Source organism: Panthera tigris, chromosome C1 (assembly GCF_018350195.1).
Source record: "Panthera tigris isolate Pti1 chromosome C1, P.tigris_Pti1_mat1.1, whole genome shotgun sequence".
NCBI classification, from domain to species: Eukaryota; Metazoa; Chordata; class Mammalia; order Carnivora; family Felidae; genus Panthera; species Panthera tigris.
Genome location: NC_056667.1, coordinates 30,013,218 through 30,032,102, shown reverse-complemented (window position 1 = coordinate 30,032,102; position 18,885 = coordinate 30,013,218). Strand labels below are relative to the sequence as shown.

The 18,885-nt window shown below is 45.4% G+C and overlaps 1 protein-coding gene across 1 annotated transcript in view; it reads right to left on the bottom strand.

Annotated features, from left to right (window-relative positions):
* Nucleotides 1-17,109, bottom strand: part of MACF1 (microtubule actin crosslinking factor 1) — a 315,228-nt gene extending 298,119 nt beyond the window's left edge. The window contains exon 1 of the mRNA XM_042996700.1: nt 17,068-17,109. The gene's annotated coding sequence lies outside the window, so the exon portion shown is untranslated. The remainder of the gene's footprint in view (nt 1-17,067) is intronic.
* Nucleotides 17,110-18,885: the final 1,776 nt, after the last annotated feature.

Below are 18,885 nucleotides of genomic sequence, written 5' to 3'. Positions count from 1 at the left end.
GCTTTCCTAACCATCCCTGGATGAACAGAAAGAAGGAAAGAGAACTCACGTATGTTGATGATCCACCATATGCCTCACATATGCTAGGTGCCAACCCACATCATCTTATTCAAACTTAACAACATCCCTGCAAGGTATGAACTATTCTCCCCATTACTAACGAAGAAATCAGTGTTTGAAAGGTTAAGTTGCCAAACACCATAAAGCCAGGAAGTGGCGGAGCCTAGATTCAAACCCCTTGTTCTTAACTACACCAACCTGCTTGAACAAGTACTTTTGAACCAATTCCCTGGATACGATTTTCTACCAAAATTTCTATTTTAATCACTATGTGTTGAATGAATCAATGAAGAGACCTTATCAATCATGTCTAACTCTCCCATTTTTACAGTACAGAAAGTGGCTGAGAGAAGTAAAATGACGTGACCAAGGTACAAATAAGCTAGTGGCAGTCAGGTATCCAGCCCAAGTCTTCTGATTTCCATTACACCACATAAATTTGAGAACAATGGCAGTACATGAAAATAGAGAGCATGGATGCTAGAATCAGACCACCTCAATTCAAATCTTAGCTCTGCAATTTACTGGCTGTGTGACCTTGGGCAAGTCAACCTCTCTGTTCTATTTCTTCATCTGAAAATAGAGATAATAATACCTCTCTCATATGGTTACTCTAAGGACTGAATGAATTTATATATAAAGTACTTAAAATAGTGCCTGGCACATTAAGCACTATATGTGTTAACTACCACTGTTGCAATTGCTATTATTAAATAATGCTAAGCAAAACACCAAAGAATATATACATGCTGACTACACTTTTATAAAATTGCAGACAAATGTACTGAGAGAAAAGAGAGAGAGAAAGGCTCTTTATTCCTATAAATTTCACTAACTTATTAGTAATAACACTTATTATTTACTTTGTGCCAGGCTCAGTATCTGGTATGTTACAGACATTACTAAATTTCATTAAATCTAAGCTATCATCAATTGAAAAATGCACTAGTATTTCATTTGCTCTCCCCAACAGCCCTACAAGTTAGAGAGTTCCCCTATTCTGCAGATGAGAAACCGAAGCACAGAGAGGTTAAATAATTTACACAAGGTCACACAGCTAGTAAATAGTCAAACCAGGTTCCAATCCCAGGTCTGTCTGACTCCAAAGTCCCTTGCACTGAACCACTTAATCACCAACTTGGCGCTTCTTAAACTTTCATGTGCACAGAATCATCTGGGAATCTTGCAAAAATGAAAACTGACTCAGCCATCTGGGGCGGAGCCTAACGTTGTGCATTTTTAACAAGCCCCCAGATGCTGCAGATGCTGCAGGTCCTCCCAGGACCACGGAGTGCCACACTATTCTGTTTCCCTTTACCACCTCTCCTCCCAGGTCTCTACTCCCATCTCAGCAATCAGCTCCTGAAAGGGCCAAACTCCCAAAGGACAGAGGAATCTCCTAATCCTTTGTTTCTCTACCACCTTGCTATCAATTTCCTCTCGCCTCCTGGTTCTGTCCCTACTCTCCTTTCTAAGGCAGGCTACACAAAGCTACCTGAGAGGAAGCTAACAGGGAGATGAAAATGAATGGCTGGTTTCCAAGGGGACCTCTCTAATGAAAAAAAAAAAAAGTTAACCTTATGCTTGGATGATTGGGGTGACAAGGTGCCAACTCAAAAGTCCACATCACCACCGTGACTCTGAATGGTGAGCAAATGATTCTGGAATAAATTGGAAACTAAGAGTTATTTACTCCCATCATTTCTCCAAAGAATGGGTGTGACCTCTCCCCATCCCCATTATCAGCTCAGGTCTCTGAGCAACACAGGTAATTATGGTCTGCCTACTTACCACAGACAGCTAGTTTCAACTGGGTTCACTCCTCTCCTGCTCTACCTGTCCTACATTTTAGGCATTGTCTTTGTGCTCTGGGGGCATAAGAGCACTACCAAACACACTCAGAAGCAGCTGTACTGCACAAGAGTGTGACATAATCATCTTCCTATAGTGGTCCTGGATACCTGGGTTAAAAAGGAAGTCTGAACTTTAACTATATGTGATATAACTGAGTGGGGGTATATAGCACTACCCACAGCACGGAATTGGGTTGTTTCTTTTTTTTTTTTTTTACTCAAGAGCCCTACAGACTCCTCCCTATTCCCACAACCCCACTGTTAGATGGGGCTGTCTTAAGGTAAACAATTTCTGCAATTCTACTTGAGCCATTCAAATCAGACCGTTTCAAAAGTAGTCTGACTTGCAAATCTTGAAGCAATTCAGACCACAAATTCAAAATATTATACAGCCCCTTAAGGTTAAAAAGGCCTATTGCCAAGTGGGGTTTATCAGGCCTGAGTTCAAAACCCAATTCAGCCACTTATGAGCTGTGTGATCCTCAGGGAAGTTATTTAAGGTTCCTTAAGCCTCAGTTTCCTCATCTGTGAAATCTACCCATGTCACTGGACTGCCATAGGATGCTATTTGTGATGATTACATGAGATAAGGCACCTGGCATCTAGTAAGGGCTCAGTCCATATTAGTTTGCTCTCCCGTACTCTGCTCACAGTTACAGTTATGACCATACTGCACATCAGTATCAAATGCAACTACAATTAAGCATGATTTCATGGAAAAAAACACCATTCACCTGGTGAGGAGATCTGGCTTTCGCACTAACTAGTTACGTGACCTTGAGCCAGTTATTGCCCCTTTCCATGCCTCACTTCATTCCCTTACAAGGAATAAGAAGAGTGAGCTGAACCGATCATTTGTAGTTCATTCACTCAACAATTATTTATTGAGTATCTACTATATGTCGGATGCTCTTCTTGGTTGTTGTTAATAAACAAACAACAACAACAAAAATCTCTGCTCTCAATGACGCTGCATTCTAGTAGAGAGACAATAAACAAAGTAGAATATGGAGTTCCGAGAGTAAGGTGAAGTAGAACTATAACATTCCAAAAGGGAAAGGGGGGTTAAGGGCATATATAGTTCTAAAATTTCATGAGATAGGACTTAGAAGATCATATGAGAAAACTACATTATAGTCTGCACAGTGGAATTCTCCATCTGCCGTAACACACTGGCCTTTGGCCCTTGAAAAGGATAGATTATATATTTAGTATACACAAAGCACTCAGCACAGAAACATCTCATACTGACTCCTAGATGAAAGCTAGCCATACATTCAGATTCAAGAGCCAGGGATCTAAAAGGATCCTCCAAAGAACATCTGGTTCAGTTTCCTATCTTTAGCAAATGAAGAATTAAACCATCTATGAGACTGCTTTATTTCTTGAAATTCTTTAAGAGCAAAAATGGCACACCATTCTAACAAACTAATGCTACTACCCCAATAACAGGAGTCGCTGAAATGTCTTCTACTAGTATTTAATGCCATATCCTCTTATGTATTATGTAGACTGATTTTATGTGGTGAACATTTGTAACAAATCTGGGTGCACAATCTTCGCTCACCAAATACTTCTCCAGCACCTATATGTGCTAGGCACTGTGCTAAGGCTCGGGAACAAAACTTAAAGTGTGTAGAGGATATAATCATAAAACCAACCAAACCACAATCCACTGTGATATGCATATCAGAAGACTGTAGCAGGGAGGAAAGAGATTAACCAGGTGAGAAGAAAGGGTAAGGAAAGGCTTCCCAAAAGTAACAATGTCTGAATTGTGTTTAAGGGTAAACTGGAATTTACTGGCAGGTGAGGTTAACAGGTAAAAGAAAAATTCCAGGCAGGGGAAACAACATTGGCACACAGAGACATTCTCCAGCCTGGCATGGTAAGGCAACTGGACATAGCTTCTTCCTGACAAGGTGAAAAATGCAAGAAGCAGGCAGGGAATAAACTTTTTGTTGCATGTTTGGTCTTTACTGTATAGGCAATGGGAACACCGCGGGGTTACAAGCAGCATCTCTCTTTATAAACCAGAATATGAGATGTACGCAAGAAAAGGGGAAGGAAGAAGACAAATAAATGGAGGAGTTCCAAGTCTGCTCTTAGACAAAATATGTAGGCAAAGGGAAGCAGTTCATGATAGCAACAAATATTTTGTCTTTATCATCCCCCTTAACACAGCCCCCACACCTATTTTCTCTTATACCATGAGACATGATTAGTTTAGTACTTCTGAAGATTTTTTTCCAGGTAGGAGTGTGAAAGAAAGACCAACGGGGACAAAAGGGTTAAGTTGTCAAAAGGAATCACAACAGTAGTAAGGCCCTGGGCTCGTGTACTAGCGATGAGGCTGGAGGAGGTGACAGACGGAGAGAGATGGAGATGGAACCAACAGGACTTGATAAAAGACTCACTGCCTGGGCAGCATGAGGGAGAGGAACACACGAAGCCCTGGTTTCTGGCTTTAACAATCGGGTGGATGGGGAAGGCAGTCATGGAGATGGGGAACACGGGAGGAGAAGCAGGTCTGGAAGAAGGAATGGAGATGATGGCACCCATTTTGGATACAGCAAGTGTCAGCTGTCTGTGGGACAACCACATGCAAAAACCCATCATGAGGGTGCCTGAAGTTGCCGGAAATACAAAGAAAATATAACCACCACCACCATTTGCAAAGTGGTTCAATTCATGAAGTGCATCATACACATCTCATTCGTTATAACCTACACCTTCAACAAGATCACAATGAGGTTGGGAAGTTCAGACAAAGACACACAAAAAGTTAAGTAACAAAACACACAGTAACAAATGCTCCCAGGCAGTTTTGGTTTATGATGAATTGTAAGAAAAACACTTGTTACACTTAAAGACTGTAATCAAATCACCACTTAGCTTTTCAATCTCTGGAACTTTTTTATTTAACTTTCCACATCACTACAAGTCTATTAAGGGTATTACACATCTTTATAAGTCAGAAAATGAGATATAATCAAGAAAAGGAGAAGGAGGAACAGCAAAAGAACACAGGGGTTCTGGCTCTGCTGTGAGACAACATATGTAGGCAAAGGCAAAGGGAAGCAACTAATGATGACAGCAAATATTTTCTGCCTTTACCAGCCCCCTGAATACTGCCCCCACATCTATCTTCTCTTGCTAACATACCACCTGTGCTACAGCTATGTTGGATACTGCCTCTTATCCCTTCTCAACAACATATTCTTGCCAGGGCCTCAGCTGCCTCACCCCTTTCCAGGAGCCACCCACAGGATGATCAGAAAGAAGAGGACTAAGAGATGAGAATCTAATGTTCCCTCTCTCTCACAGTGACAGTAGAGGGAAATTCCAGCCCCTGACAGTTCCCCATTCTTCCTTAAAAAGGCAGTATTACATGAATACTGTTTTCATACTTGTTAACAGTAACAGTAATACAAACAATGAACAAGTCCTTTGAAAGATGTGAGGACCTCAAAGCACCTAAACTACTCTGGTCCCTGTTTTCCATTTGGGAAACTAACCAACAGAGGCTGGGATGGGTCCTACATACTTATACCCTTGAGGTGTCCCAGACCAGCCCAAACCAGCTTCTTTCGAACCCAACCCTGACCCCAGGGCTTATGGCTCATTTGTGGTGTTTGCGAGGGCTGGAGCGTTTGCAGTAGGTCTGGGATGCACTTCCTAATGTTACAAAGATAATTGCACCAGAGAACACAAGTCTTCTGCATATTCTCCCTGCCTACCACTTCAGCTACAGGTCACTGGAGAGTGAGACCCTGTCAGGATCCCATCCCAGCCACAAAGAAAGGTAACACAGCAATAAGGTCCTGCATGAGACAAGACAGGACATTATTGAGAAACTTCCCGGCATCAAGGAGCCATGGAGGGCAGCTCGCCTGCCATCCAAGTTGGAACAGAAGATGATTTTGTCTCTGTTGGTCTCCTTTCCCTTAGGACTAGGTCTCTTTCTGGGATATGTTCTACTGTGAAAATGGTAGCTAAATGAGGAATGACCTTCCATTATTTATTCAACTGCTTACACATTCCTTATTGTCTTTTGTCATTTGTAATGTTTACTGTACTGTAAAGTCCTACAGGGCAGACAGAGGGTTTATGAACTCTATTCAGTGTTAGATACTCTGCTACATTCAAAGAGGCTCTTAGAGGCACTTCTGCTGCCAGCAATGACAAGGACAGTAGAAAGAATCCATACATGCAAAGTGGCATGCATCCCCTGAAGTGGACCATTCACTGCACTAGTGAAACCAGAGGCAAGGGACACAAGCAGATATACACACCTCTAGCGGGACATAGAAACTGTACCTGATAAGCCAAACCAGGGACTGAAACAAGATCAAAGATTCTCCAAATTAGTGGAGACACACCTTCCACTCCCTGGAGTGACTCATGTCAAATTCATCTGAAACAGAGTCCAAATTTACAAAACAAGGAGCAGAAAACAAGCACACTGTGGGGAGTAGGCCAATTAACAGCCCAAGGATGCACATAATGCCAATTCTGAGCTGGACCTAATACATTAGGAAATATCCTCCACTCTAGACTAAAGGTGAAGAAACCAAGCAAGTCGAGGACAAAGGAAAGGGTAACCAATACTCTTTTTAGACATAAAGGTCAGATAAATGCTGAAGGACACTATCACCATCTGAAAGGTAGTGATTATAAGGAACCTGTTAAGGTAAGGCAGGGAGGACTCTGAGTCATGAGAACAAATCCATCACGTTCGCTGCCTGCCTGCCAAAATAAACAAGGAGGAGGCTGCATGTTGTGGAGACAATAGGCACTCTGTCTAGCCTTACAAAGAACCCTGGTCTTCACAAGCCTGGTCTAAATAGACTAGGGAATACTAATCCTGCAGCCTTCATGGAAAGCACAAACGTTTCTAAACTCAACTACCCTGGGAGAATAAGTGAAGCTAGCCTGTGAGATTTATGCCACAGCTAAGCATGGAATTCCCTCTCTAACCATTGAAGCCCGCTCTCTCCATACCAGATAGTAAGATGAGGATTAAAGACCAAAGGTAAGAAAAGCCTCTGTGTTAAGAATCAAAATGCCCCTGACCACTAAAGTGAGATTAAGTCAACTCGTGTGTGTGTGCGTGTGTGTGTGTGTGTGTATACACACACACACATACACATACATATTTTATACATGTATGTATATATGAATCAATTTCTGGCCTATACTTTACTAAATGATAGAAAGGAATGCAAAAGTTACATATTTGATTCCTGCCCTGAAAAAGCTTATCATTTTGCTAGGGGAATAAAACAGAAGCCAGCCAGACAGCAATACAAACAATGAATAATCAAGCAGTTACATTTTTTGGAAGGACCCCTTATTCTACAAGGACCACTTGTTCTTCCATCACTCCTATGCTGGAAAACTGATCCTGGACCAATCCTCCTATCTGCCTTCTCGGCATCTACACTCAGGTTACTGAGAGCGCCTGCAGCTAGAGGGAAGGAACATGCACATGCAAGTGTGTACACATACATACACAAACACAAACACACACGCACAAACACACAGCCCCTCCTCTGAGCAGATCACTCCATCCCTTACTTCAAAGAGAGAATAAGAGCCATCAGAGAAAATTCCCTCCAGTTCCTACACCTGTAGCTAACCACCTGTATTCTTGCCTTCCTCCCTCTATAATCTTTTTCAGCAGACACATTCCTCTTTTTACTCTTGAACCCACCCTCCATGGATTATTCTCTCTTCTTCGAATTTTACTAAACTCTCTTTCTCTACCGATTTTTTCCAAACAGCACTTAAACATGTTTACATCTCTCCTGTGTCACGATAAACAAACAAAACTCCCTCCTCTGCCCACCCCCGACATCCCCCTCTTTAGAATGCCCTCCTCCATGGGGGTGCCCGGGTGGCTCAGTCAGTTGAGCTTCCGACTTTGGCTCAGTCATGATCTCACTGTCCGAGAGTTCAAGCCCCGTGTCTGGCTCTGTGCTGACAGCCCAGAGCCTGTTTCCGATTCTGTGTCTCCCTCTCTCTTTGTCCCTCCCCTGCTCATGCTCTGTCTCTCTCTCTCTCTGTCAAAGACAAATAAACATAAAAAAAAAAAAAATTAGAATGCCTTCCTCCTGTTTCTTCAATGTCCAGGTTTCAAGGCTCATGGACTTCATGTCTGCACTCCTCATTTGCTTCCCAACCCACTGCTTGCTTTCAGGATTGCACTTTCCACAACCCCACTGGAAATGCTCCAGTAAAGGTGACCTTTATATTCTAGAGCCAAAAGTCCTTATCTTGCTTGACTTCTTCATAATCTGACACTGTGCAACACAGACTGTTTCTGGAATTCACTTCTCTTCCTCCTGCATCTCTGGGCACTCTCTTTTGGAGGCCAGTTTCCTTCAGGAGATCCTCCTCTTCTGCTCCCAAACCACCCCTCCCCCCCCCTTGCAGTTCCCCAGAATTTTTGCCTCAAACCTCTTCTCACAGTACACACTCTCCCAGCAATCTCCTTGTCCATTCCTGGGACTCTATAAGCTGATGACTGACTCACCTATTGCTGATGACTGACTCATCACACATCTATGCGTGAGTGCTACACCCCTTACCTGCAGGACACCTCTGCCCAGCATCCCAAAGACCACCTCGACATCAACACACAGAAACTAACTCCATATCTTCCCCTGCACCAACACTGTTGCCAAGTCACCACAAATAAGCTTTTTCCTCTTATACTCCCTTTTTTAGTTGATGATCCCACCCACCCATACAGAACCTCAACCCAGAAACCTGCCAAGTCATCCTAGGTGCTTGCCTTTCCCCTCATACACCACATTCAGTTAGTCATCAAAACCCATGGATTTTACCCCTTAATCCCATTTCTTGACTTGTCCGCTTGGGTACATTACTACTTCCACAACCTTAAACTCTAATCACGTCCTGCCTAAATTGACAGCCTCCTAACTGGTCACTAGCCCTGCCCCTTTGCAGTCCTCCTTCACACTGCTGCCAGAGAGGAAATATTTCTAAAATGTAAATCCAATCATAGTCTTCCTTGCCCCAAATCCTTCAATGGCTCCCAAAAGCCCGCAGGATAAAGCCCAAACTGTATACAGTATGACAAAGCCCCTCAACACTTCAAGCCCTCCCACCTTTCCCACCTCCTCCCATTTCTCCTTCCCTCACATCCTACACCCAGACCTTACTAATACCCCATGTTGCCTCTCCTCAAGCTCTCTCATCCACTCACTTTTGTTCATGCTGCCCAGAATGCCCTTTACCGGAACTTCTGGCCCCAAGTTCAGAATCTTTTAGGTGACAGCTCAGGCATTTCCTCTTGGATGCTTTCCCTGGCTGGCCCTCTCCCACCCTGGCCAGAGTGGCTACATCCCTCCACTTCCCTAACACCAGCATCTACCTGATAGCACTCCCTGAAATGGACTGTAACTGTCAGTTTACCAAAAGGTTTTCCCCATTTGACTATAAGACCACAGAGACGCAAGGACAATATCTTTGTTTCTTCAACACTTTGCCTACTACCTGGTTCGGATATCTACTCCGAATGAATGAATGGATCCTCCAAACAAGCCCCCTGACACCCTAGGAGATTAGCAGTTCAAGATATAACTGAAGATTTTAGAAGACATTTAAGAGGATTTCTTGTGCAATTCTTGGCTGGTATTCCTGGAAGCATACAATGAAGGTTGTCCAGAGAATGGGTAGAAGTGTCATTCTGGGGCACTCAGCATTATGAATTTAAATAAGAAGACTCAGCAACACAACTGTGAGTCACAGGTTCAAATGCACAGCCCTATCTAACAAGTTCAAAATGGAGTAAAATCTTCAAAAGATTTTTATACAAGATAAAAGAGGCCTTTATTTTGGAATAACCCTAGCATAAGGGGTAGTTAATTTTTTTTCTTCAGGCAAAATCTTCTAGAAAAAGAGTTATCAATGTTAGGATCTAAACTTAAGTCCCTGTACCTGCCCAAAATGTCTCTCAAATATACACCTCTCCTCTTTAACATCCCTTAATCTAACCTCATGACACAGTTACAAGAGTGACCTCCTAGAGAATAAAGCTCCACTCTCATCCATCATTTACACAACTGCTACGTTAATCCTATCCATCTCATAATGGTTCCTCATCTTAACATTCAGGACCTTCTCTCCCTCTACCCCTAATCTCCATATCATTCATTCATTCATTCATTCATTTTTATTTGACAGTGTTCTACTTGCATGTTCACAAGTGGGGGAAGAGAGGGAGAGGGAGAAAGAATCTCCACGCTCAGCGGAGAGCCTGACACGGAGCACGATCTCATTACCCTGGGATCATGACCTGAGCCAAAACTAAGAGTTGGGTGCTCAACTGACTGAGCCACCCAGGCACACTCATATCATTCTTTTAATGTTTCTCAGTGGCCCCTCATCTCCCCACTACCACTTTCCCCAACACAGTATCTGCTTATAGGTACGAGTAGGTACAATGTGAGCTTATTTACTATTGTTCACAAACTAAAAAGTACAGCCAAAAAAAAAAAAAAAAATCCCTTCCTTTATGTTTCAATCCAAAATGCAACTGAGGGTTGAAACCATCTGAGCTCCAAAAGACCCTTCAAGCAAGTTCATTCTTTTCATCAACACAAAGGAATTGTGTTTACCTTTCTGAACAAAATTCACAATAGAAATTTGCTGTGGTAAGAGGGAATCCAGTAAGTAGTACAGCTGGCATGGTCCTTGCCCAAAAGAAAGATACTGACTGACCAATTAATTAACTCGTCATAGGCAAATCATCCCTGATCACTGGCACATCCTTGATGACTGACACATGGTTATGCAGAAGAAAGCAAATTTTGAACAGAGAAAGAAAAATAAATGCTTGTGCCCCATAAGAATAGACTTTTACACTGCCACACAAATTTATGGAGCCACAGCAAGCTGAGGGTATCAGATCCCAGATGGCCTGTCCTTGAGCACTGCATTCTCTCTGGCCAGAGCACATCTATCTGTTGGTCAGCCTCCCTCTCCATTCTCCCCCTACACACACACACACACACACACACACACACAAATAAGGAAGGTGTATAATCTATAACTGTATACTTTCCTGTATTTTTTACAATGCTCTACATTAAATATACATATTACTTTTATAATTTGAAAAGAAAATTATTTTAAAATATGACTTGAAAGTACTCATATGATTGCCCCTTCTCTCTTGAGAGAAACTCCCTGCCAATCAACCACTTACAAAAGAAGTTATAAAAAGTCCCTACGCTGAAAGAGCATAAAATTTCATTGGGAAACGATTCTAACAGACATGAGGCAATGCAAAAATAATACAAAACAGAATAGAGGTTAAGAGACTGTAAGGTAGACATTGTAAGATCAAGGAAGGAGAGATGAATTTCTGAAAAAGTGAGGGGAGAAATCTGCATGGAGCACACAGGTCCCATGCTTAGCTTTAATTTAAAAACAAAACAAAACAGGTAAGATTTGAATAATCAAAGATAAAGGTAAAGGGTCTTCCAGGAAGAGAGGACAGAATGGCACGGGGACAGATATGAGAATCTAGGGGGAATGAATACTGAGACCTACCCACAAGAAGCAGAGAGCTGTGCTGGACAATAGTCGATACAATTAGGTATGCAGAGTAAGTCAAATTATGGAAAGCCCTGAAAGCTGGAGACAAAGAATCAGAGATTCATTGTAATTTATTCCAGGAACTGAGAAGTTCTGGAATTAAAAACAATATTTTATTAAAAGTAACCAAATAAAAGTTGAAATAACCATTCTCAGATGTTACACACCAAGCTAACAGACCTGAAAGGGCTCCTCCAGGCCAGAGATGAGCAAACACCCCGGGGTAGAAGCAAGACAATTGAGGCTCACACTCCAATCAAAATCATGAAGAACAAAAGCAGAAGCTGTAGCACACCACACAACCTCATCACAACATGGCTCAACTTATAATTACCAGAGGCTGAAAGGGCCAACCTTATTTAGTAAAAGGAGAGCCTGGGTGTTTTCAAGACCACTGAGAAAAATGCTACAAATTCATTTTGCAACCCATGATTATTTACTTGTGAACTTTGATCTTGGAATGTACACTCTGAACAGCTTTCTTTCTACCATCATCTCTAAAACCTGAAATTGGCACTGAAACATACCAGAATAATAAGGCCTCAGCAGATGCATTTCCCTGGCGTGTATTATGTCACTTGCCAAGCAAGCCCAACCCAAGAGGAAAGGCAGTAGCTCCCATAAGCACTGTTAGCACATGCACACGTTTTATGATTTCAACAGCATGAATGTGGCCAAAGTTTGTGATTTCCCAGCAGACAGACTTGACTCACTTTCTGACTTAACAGTGTCCATGTCCAGAAGTAGCAATTATTCTATTGTTCTGTCTAGAAGCTATCCACTCCAATTCAAGGGCTATGTTCTAAAAAGGAACTTAAAACCTGAGTTTACATTTAACCAAGAGGTTGCTTCAGAGAGTCATTTAGTTAAACAATACTAAAGCCTCAGAATATATTTTCCAACCAAACAAAACTTTATCACTTTGCATTACATTGTTTTTGTATAAAAATTTCAAAGTGGGAGTGCCTGACTGACTCAGTCCATGGAACACACCACTCTTGATCTCGGGGTCCTGAGTTCGAGCCCCACACTGGGCATAGAAATTACTTAAAAAAATGTTTTTTCTCAATGTCAAAGTAATTTACATACCATGAAACCTCTCCCATAATAAAAGGAAAAGAAATTCTCCACAGTTGAGAGATCTGGAAATACATGCCATTTAAGGGCTACCCCTCAGAGGCTAAAAACTAACAACAATGATATTAATAAAGTATTTTCACAAAGGTACCTGGTCTCAGCTCAGGTCATGATCTCACGGAGCCTGCTTGGGATTCTCTCTCCTCTCTCTCTGTCCTTCCCCTGCACTTTCGCTCACGTGCTCTCTCTCTCTCTCTCTCAAAATAAATAAATAAACTTTAAATAAAGTATCTTCACAATGATCTCACTTAACCCAAGTCACTGCTCTGATTTTAAAACTTCCTTCTGCGATACAATATGAAACCTTCATCTAGAAGTCTTGGATCCTGGCTCTTGGACAGTAATTTAAGTCTCTATGCCTAAATTTATCCATGTGTATAATACCTTCCTTACAAAATATTATAAAGATCAAATAAGATAAGAAATATGAAACTAGGTTGTAAAAAGTAAAGTATTATCTCCATGGAAGTTTTTCTAAATGTGAATGGCCTCATACATGCCAATAGCTCATTTATATTCTCATGAATCCCAAGGAGTTAGTATTATCATCCCCATTTTCACGGTGAGAAACCCACAGATTACAGGTTAAGTAACTTTTCCAAGGTCATACAGGACCAGACTGGAGCACAAGGCTAAAGAAATTCAAAGCCTTGTCTCTTTCTACTATATTGTGCTGCCTTGCTAGTTTTGAACGTTAAATAACACACAGACCCTTCACTCCTCTCTGTACAGTGAGTTCTGTAAGTTCTTTTTTGGGATACAAGTAAACAAAAATCAGTCCTAACTAGCTTCTTAAAACCCATGGCACCTAGTGAGAACTCTGACGTTTTTAAGTACCAGAGAGTCCACGTTACCAAAGTTGAAATGTGAATGTTCTCTTTTATTCTTTGCCGCGCCTGGCATGTAAAGACTCTTTAAGGCTTTGTGAAAACACAAAAGTCTAATTCTGCGCAAACCAACTTACATATTACCCTCCTGCTTAACCAACCACCAGAAACCTGATTGTATTTATTTCTAAACCTCTTCTCTAAAACCTAAAACTATGCCCATATGTGGCTGGCTACTTCCGTAGAGTTTGTCCCTATCCCAGGAAGAGTCAGATCCTGGTTCTCCTCCCTCTCTGACTATTCTTAGTTTCCTTTGGTGCTCACAACAACCTCAATCTATCGAGAGGAAAACTTTGTGACTGGCCCAAATCATCTGGATGAAATATTCCTCAAAACAATACATGTCTCTTTCCTTTGTTTCCATGTGTACCAAGCAACCATCTGATTAGCTTCATAAGCACTATGGTATAAGGAAAAGGGTGCCTCAGACTGCAATGTAAGTGTTCCAATCACTGGATTGGTATGTCCTCCACAATGAATTAATAAAATTGGCATACTTGTCGCTTTTTTTAAAACTTTCAATGACTGACTCCCCCACTGCCCATGAAATAAAGCCATAAAGGAATCTTTATAAGTTGACTCTGAGTCCTTTACAGTATCATCTGCTCCCAAAATTCGAGTCATACCCAACTAGTCACATTCCATTCCTCAAACCCCTCCATTCTCTTTGTACCTTCAAGCCTTTGCATGTGATATTTATTCCTGCCTTCTCCCCTCCCCATCCTCCTCCATCTAACTAAATCCCATTTATCCCTAAAGGCCCACTCAAGTGTCACCTCCTTTGTCAAATCTCCCAATGAACCCAAGTGGAAATATTCATCCCTCCTCTTGCTTCCACAGTGCATTATACATATCTCTGTTCTACTACTTATAGAATCATAATTGGTTGTTTGCATATGTCTTTTCCTTTGCTAGATGTGAATAACCAAGGGCAGGAACCAGATCTTATTCATTATTCTGACACCTCCAGTGCCTAACACTGGGTTACTTGTAACAGATATTTTATTAATTGTTGAAGGATTGAAAGAATGAAGAACGATACCCTGACTCTGTGGGTTGCTACCCACTCTGAAATGTTAGGATTGAGAGTTATTATCTAATATCTCCTGTTTGCTGGACAGTCAGGCTCTGAAAGAGCCTTTGGGATACTTAGGAAATGAGAGAGAGTGTTTATGTCCATGCTGAATCATCTAATCCTGCCAAAATCATGCTCACTACCAACATACAGGGAAATGGTTGCCAGGCATAATTATGGAAAATCCATGCCTGACAACCATTCCTAATACAGCTGCAATACATACTGCTCTATTCCCTTCACAATACAAATGCATCACTTCCCTTCTAGCCTTTGCCCTTTCCAGGGACAGTTTATGCAGCTGAAGACTTTAGTTCTCCTTCTGAATACCAAAATCCTGTTTCATTTGTAGAATGAAGTGACTACAAATTAACAGCAGCAGAGAGAGAGCTCCGACTAATCTGGTGGCCAACCAATGAGAGTCTAGAACCCCAACATCATCAATATCTATTTCCCCAAGTCTCTCCAAAACTAATTCCTGTCTTTGTTCTCCCAAACTATACTCCCAGTCACTGTTTCCAGCTTAGGTAAAGAGTTCTATCAAGGCAGTAAGGGGATTTCTAAATCTGGAAAATGCAAGGATTCCATACAGCGAAGTAACAAAGGCCCGGATGCTAATCCACCCAGACTTCCCAGTGAGAATGGTGCAGTGGGGGGGGGGGGGGGGGGGGGGGGGGGGGAAGAGAAATTCTGCACCTATCCTAGAGCAGCCTGCACAACAACTCAAACAGCTCGAGTTAATTTATTATGGCCAACCATTTTCGACTCATTCTTCCCCTCAAGAAAGAGATCTGTGCCTGGAAAGGATCAAATTCCTATACACCTGACCAAAATCCTTCAGAGGAAAGGCAAACTAAGTGAGCCAGTTAAAAGGACTGAGCACAAGAGGCCCCTCCTGGAGCCCTATTTCCCCCTTCTTTCCTAGTTTCATTTCCTAGGAATCCAACTTCCTTTCAGCTGGAGGCCACCAGTAACACGATCCAGTGAGGTGCTGAGATTTCTTCACTTATTCGAGTTATAATCCTGCCAGTTTTTAAAGCTGTCACAGCCCAAGACAGGCCCGAGTATCCTCCGCCTAAAAAGAATGCCGGGTTGCCCAAAAGCCTGCAAAGGAAACTTAATGGAACCATTCACTTAGCAGCAGTTTTTCAATGAAGTTCAGCAGCACAATCTAACCTCTTTGTGCTCTGAAATGAACCACATTTCTTAAAAAGAAAGACCACAGGGGGCTGACAGAAAACTTGCTGCAGGCAGGGAAACCTGGACAGCTTACAGGAGCTGATGCAGAAGGGAACAAGCAGACCTCCTCAGCAGGTCCCTTTTTAGCATTTCATTTCATTTCTGTCTCTCTCTGCCTCTCTTTTCTGCTGCATTCTCCAGCAGAACTCTAATGCCACAAGGGAAGAAAAAGAGGGAGCGTTTTACAGCTTCTGCATTAGTTTCCCTTCACTGGGTAGGTGTCGTAAACAAGTATGCTGGATTCAGTCATAGGAGCTGAAGTTCCCTCTCCTTCCGAAGAAAAGAAACTAGAGGCCCGGTCACAAGGGCCCCGCTGAATAAAGCAGGAGAAAGTGCTGCCTCTGGAGTTTCTGGGGGAAATCTCCCAGTCTGTGAAAGCACAGCTGCCACACAAAGCGCCGGCCTGGGATGTTAAAGATCGGAGTTGGGCCCTCAGCTCCCGAGGCCTCCCACCCCTGCCTCGCGCGCGAAGGGCACCCCCGGGCGGCCGGGGACAAGTTGGGGAGCCGCAGTCCGCAGCCCCTCCGCCTGTCAAAACTTTCTCGCGGACACCCAGACCTTGCAGGAGGCACTGGTGTGCGGGACTGCTCAGCCAGAGCGCCTCCGGGCTGCAATCCGAGGCCACCGCAAGCCGTTGGGGAGGGGGGGGTGGGGAGCCGCGGCAGACCCCCGCCTCCACCGGCTCGAAGCCCCCGGGGCTGGACGGGGAGGAGGCCTCTCCCCAAAAGTGCACATTCACCGACCCCGGCCGCCACGCGACGGAGCGGAGACTGAGGGAGACAAAGGGGGGCGAGGGCCCCCGGGCGGGCTCGCGGCCGGCGGAGCCTCGGCGACAGGAGCCCCGCACGGGGAGCGGACGGGGAGGCTCCTCGCGCCCGACTCCTCCTCCTCCTCCTCCTCCTCCTCCCCTGAAACTCCCCACCGCGCCGGGGCTCCGGAGGCAGCGCCCCGGCTCGCCTCCCTCCAGATAATAGGGCGGCTAATATAACCCGTGCTGGGGAAAGGGCCGTCTCCCGCAGGCTTATCTCAACTCCGCAAATAAGCCGGCCCGAGAATGAGCAGGTCCGGGGCCGGCCCCGACGCCGGGGTGGGCGCGACCCCGCCCGGGCCCCGGCCCACCCGCCACCCCCCACGCGAGTCCCCGACCCCGACGAGCCCCGGGGCCCCGCCGCGCCGCCCGCCGCACCTTTGTAGCGTTCCAGCACATCCTCGTACGCCTGCACGAACTCCTTCTCCTGGCTGCGGTTGGCCGGCTGCTGACCCGGCACGTAGCCGGCCATGGCCGCCCGCGCCGCTCTCCGCGGGCCCCGGCGGGCGCCGGTTCCAGGCCCGCGCGCTGAGGCGGCGGCGGCGGCGGCCCCAGCCTCGGCCCTTTGTGCGACTCGCGGGAGGCGGCGGCGGCGGCGCCCCGGCAGTCCGCTCTCCGCTCTTCGCCCGCCTCGCCCGGCCTGGCAGTCGCGCTCGGCTCTTCAGCCCGCCCGCACCCGGCCGCTCGCGCTCCGCCGGTCCCGGCTCGCGTTTCCGCCTCCCCACCCCTCGCTCCGCTCCTCCCTCAGCCCGCCCCGGCGCGGCGGCGGCGGCGGCGGCTCCTCCTGTCAGGAGAGCCAGGCCCGGCCCGTTCCCGCCCCTCTCCCGCCGCCTCAGCGGCCCGACGCGGCCCGGCCCCCCGGCTGCCCACGCGGGTCGCGGGCGGCAGGGGACCACCGCCGGCGGAGCCGGGGGCGCGGGCCGAGGGAGGCGGGGGCCACGGGGCCGAAGGCCCCACGCGCGTCCGAATGAAGGGCCGGGCGGGCCGCCGCGGCCGCGAGACCCGGGCCGACGCCACAGGGCGGGCGGGCACCCCCGTTCGGCGCTGACCTACACCCGCCGCTGGGACAAAGGAGGGAGCCCCTGGCTGGAGGAGACCGAGCTGGGCCTGTGCAGCTGCTGGAGAAGGGCCTAGAGAACTGAGGGGAAGGCAGAGAGCGAAAGACCTAGATAGATCCGGGGCTAGACACGGTCAGCATGAGGACAGGGGCAGGACCCGGACGGGGCTGCAGCGTGAGGCCGAAGGGAACACTGAGGCCACACGGAATCCCAGAAACAAAGGGTTTTCCAGAAACAGAAGAGACTGAACTGGAAACGGAGAGGGCACGCCAAGCACCATGAAGTAAACCAGGCCAAGGATGAGGAGCCAGAAGCTGAGAAATGACAACGGGGGAGGAATGAACACGGGATTCTGACCTCACGGTGGGGTGGATCTACAGAGGGAAAAGACCCAACAGGATTATTGCGCTGTGACAGCCATCAGAACAGAGAGACTTCCAGATCGAAAGGGAGAAATGTGGGGACCTGAGACTGAAAGCGGGATGGTTATGGAACAAAGAAAGGGATCCTGGAGCCTAACTGGTCAGGGAAGAAGAAAAGGGAAGCCCAGTAATCTGTCAGGAGAAAGAAAAGTGATGACAGGAAACTAGTAGATATAGGTAGGGATTTAGTGGGGACTGTTTTGAGAAGAGAGTTCCCAGTATCATCTGCCAGTCCATTCATCTGTGTATCCTTCACTCCCAATATTCACAGACTGCACTGGGGGCCAATAGCTGTGAATGAGGAACTCAGGTAAATGCAGGGGATCTTTCTGCCCCCATCTCCCCTCATCCAGCCATTATCCTCCCCAGCCTCATCAAATCTGTTAACTTGATTTTTTCAGGGGGGTGGGGCGGTGGTTGTGGGTAAAAAGTTAAGCTGGCGGTTCTCACAAAGCAGCATATTAGCAGGTTAAAAGAAAAAAAGAATTCATGGGACATTGAACAGGCAAAACTAGGACTTGGGTTTCCATCTCAGTTCCCATGCTCAAGATTTTTAAAAGGGAGCTTCTTTCCCCTGGGGTGAGGCCTGCCTCTTTGTAGGCTATGAGTAGTGCCAAGTATTTGGCCAGTGCTCAGCACATTAAGAAGAAGAAATGATGCTTTTCACCATTAGGTGCACACTGGTTGTTTCCACATCATACCATGATCAGGAATCG